This window comes from Sorex fumeus, unplaced genomic scaffold (assembly GCF_029834395.1).
Source record: "Sorex fumeus unplaced genomic scaffold, SorFum_2.1 ptg000095l, whole genome shotgun sequence".
NCBI classification, from domain to species: Eukaryota; Metazoa; Chordata; class Mammalia; order Eulipotyphla; family Soricidae; genus Sorex; species Sorex fumeus.
Window position 1 is genome coordinate 15,605,456 of NW_026606152.1, and position 3,603 is coordinate 15,609,058.

At 43.2% G+C, this 3,603-nt stretch overlaps 1 pseudogene; it reads right to left on the minus strand.

Annotated features, from left to right (window-relative positions):
- Positions 1-1,327: 1,327 nt before the first annotated feature.
- LOC130040784 (elongation factor 1-alpha 1-like) lies at positions 1,328-2,902 on the minus strand (annotated as a pseudogene).
- Between the last annotated feature and the right edge of the window lie 701 nt (positions 2,903-3,603).

A 3,603-nucleotide genomic window follows, 5' to 3' on the forward strand; every position in this document is an offset into this window, starting at 1 on the left:
GGTTGAACTCCACAAAAAGAAAACATTCAACCCCATCAAAAAATGGGGAGATGAAATGAATAGAAACTTTCACAAAGAAGGAACCCAAATGGCTAAAAGGCACATGAGAAAATGCTCCACATCATTAATCATCAGGGAGATGCAGATCAAAACCACAATGAGATACCATCTCACACCACAGAGACTGGCCCATATCCTCAAGAACAAAAGCAACCAGTGCTGGCGCGGATGTGGCGAGAAAGGGACACTCCTTCACTGTTGGTGGGAATGCCTGCCGACTGGTTCAGCACTTTTGGAAAACAGTATGGACAATTCTCAAAAAATTAGAAATTGAGCTCCCATTTGACCCAGCAATACCACTCCTGGGAATATATCCCAGAGAGGCAAAAAAGTATAGTCAAAGTGACATCTGCAATTGGTTGTTCATTGCAGCACTCTTTATAATAGCCAGAATCTGGAAAATACCTGAGTGCCGAGAACAGATGACTGGTTAAAGAAACTTTGGTACATTTACACAATGGAGTACTATGTAGCTGTTAGAAAAGATGAAGTCATGAAATTTATATACAAGTGGTACTACATGGAAAGTATCATGTTAAGTGAAATGAGTCAGAAAGAGCGGGATAGACACAGAAAGACTGCATTCATCCGGGGAACATAGAGTAACAAAATAGGAGACTAACACCCCAGAATGACTGAGATTAGTACCAGGAATTTTATTCCATGGCTTGGAGGCCAACCACACATGCTAGGGAAAAAGGGAGCTCAGATAGAGAAGGGAACACCAAATAAAGGTGTTGGGAGGAGCCTCCCAGGATGGGAGAAGCATGCTGAAAATAGACTATAGACCAAACATGATTGTTACCCATTGGCTCTTTTGCAAACCACAACACCCAATAAGAGAGAGAGAGAACAAAAGGGAATGCCCTGCCACAGAGGCAGGGTGGGATGGGGGGAATGGGTGGGTGGGAGGGATACTGGGATCCATGGTGGTGGGAAATGGGCACTGGTGGAGGGATGGGAATTTGATCATTGTACAATTGAAACCCAAACACAAAAATGTGTAAGTCTGTAACTGTACCTCATGATGTCTCACTATTAAAAATTTAAAAATAAATAAATAAATAAAATAAAATCTTGAGAAAATAAAAGAGAAAAAAAGGAATTCTTTTTAGGATTCAATTCATTATTCTCAGAAACAAAATGGATTTCTTTTCAACACTTGGAATAAAAATGGAGTTCTTTATAGAAAAAAAGTACTAATTTTAAAAACTAATAACTTAAACTGCCACACACACACAAAAACAAATGGTCCACAAAACATTTTTCATTCCTTTGGAAGGTTTTACGATGCATTGTTATCATTAACCAGTCTTTTACTATTAAACTTAAATGGTCAATTGAGACAAACAGTTCTGAGACCATTCTTCCACCACTGATTAAGACTGGGGTGGCAGGTACTGGGGATAATATTCATTTAGCCTTCTGAGCCTTCTGGGCTGACTTGGTAACCTTGCCAGCTCCAGCTGCCTTTTTGTCCACTGCTTTGATGACATCCACAGCAATAGTCTGTCTCATGTCAGGAACAGCAAAATTACCCAGAGGAGGGGAGTCAGAGAAGCTCTCAACACACATGAGCCTGCCAGGCACCTTATCAACGATGGCAGCGTCACCAGATTTCAAGAACTTGGGGTCATCTCCCAGAACTATGGTCAATCTTCTCTTTCAGCTCAGCAAACTTGCAAGCAATATGGGCAGTGTGGCAATCTAGCACAGGTGCATAACCAGCACTGATCTGACCGGAATGGTTCAGGATAATCACCTGAGCTGTGAAACCTGCAGCTTCCATTGGAGGATCATTTTTGCTGTCACCATCCACCTTGCCATGACAAACATCTTTAACAGACACATTCTTTACGTTGACGCCCATGTTGTCCCCAGGAAGAGCTTCGCTTAGAGCTTCATGGTGCATTTCAACAGACTTAACTTCAGTTGTAACATTGGAGTGAATGTGACCACCAAGTTTGAGAATACCAGTCTCAACTCGGCCCACAGGTACAGAACCAATACCTCCTATCTTGCAAACCTCCTAGAGGGGCAGACGCAGGGGTTTGTCAGTTGGACAAGTGGGAGCCAGGATGCAACCCAGAGCTTCAAGCAGTGTGGTTCCGCTGGCACTGCCATCTTTCGGGGTGACTTTCCAACCCTTGAACCAGGCCATATTAGCACTTGGCTCCAGCATGTTGTCACCGTTCCAACCAGAAATTGGCACAAATGCTACTGTATCAGGGTTGTAGCCAATTTTCTTAATGTAGGTGCTGACTTCCTTAACAATTTCCTCGTCTCTCTTCTGGCTATAGGATGACTCAGTGGAATCCATTTTGTTAACACCAACAATGAGCTGTTTCATACCCAGTGTGTAAGCCAAAAGGACATGCTCGCGGGTCTGCCCGTTCTTGGAGATACCAGCCTCAACTTCACCCACACCAGCAGCAACAATCAGGACAGCGCAGTCAGTCTGAGAAGTGCCTGTAATCATGTTCTTGATGAAGTCTCTGTGTCCTGGAGCATCAATGATGGTCACGTAGTATTTGCTGGTCTCGAACTTCCACAAGGAGATATCAATGGTGATACCACGCTCACACTCAACTTTCAGTTTATCCAAGACCCAGGAATACTTGAAGGAGCCCTTTCCCACCTCGGCGGCCTCCTTCTCGAATTTCTCGGTCATTCTCTTGTCAATGCCGCCACATTTGTAGATCAGGTGGCCAGTGGTGGTGGACTTGCTCGAGTCTACATGTCCGAGAATGACAATGTTGATGTGAGTCTTTTCCTTTCTCATTTTGGCTTGCGTTTAGCTGTGGTTTTCACGACACCTGTGTTCTGGCGGTAAACCTGTTGAGAAAAATGTTACTGTTGACTTTTGGGGGTCTTTGCGATACAGATAAACTGTCATTCCTACTCATAAAACCAAGCCACTGGCCAGAACCTCCCTTTTCTTCTCCTTGAAAGTCTTTTCCATCCTAGGGGATTTTGTTGATCTGCGGGGAGGGAGGGCTTGGCAAGGGGAGGGGAAAGAAAATGGGAGGAAACAGGAGAAAAAAAATCATCGAGATGAAAAATGAACAAGATTTATGAAAGCAATCCATCCCTAGTCTGCTTCACAGCACCGTTCCCTGCGATATATTTTCCAGCTCTCCGACAGACCAGCTTCAAATGAGGCAAATTAGCAGGCTGCCATCACTTTCTTTTAGAAACTGTCAACAGATTAATAGGTCTCTCCCATAGATCCCCTCCAAACGAGCTTATATTTTCCATCACATCACTGAATTTATGTTTCCCTTAGAGGAGCCTAAGCCTTTGTTTATACCCTTTGAATGCTTGTTTCCTATCCACTACTATCGAATTTCCTTTTAGTAATGTGATCTCTTAGCCAGGTTATATAAATTTAAGCTTTTAGAGTACATCCTTCCAGCCCATAATTATTTTTATGTTGCTTTTCACATTTCCTCTGTGCATCATTGTTGTCTTATGCTTTGGGGCTCTAGCCTCTACCTGGATAATGACATCGAGGCTATAGTTTGCTTTATTTAGGGGTCCACT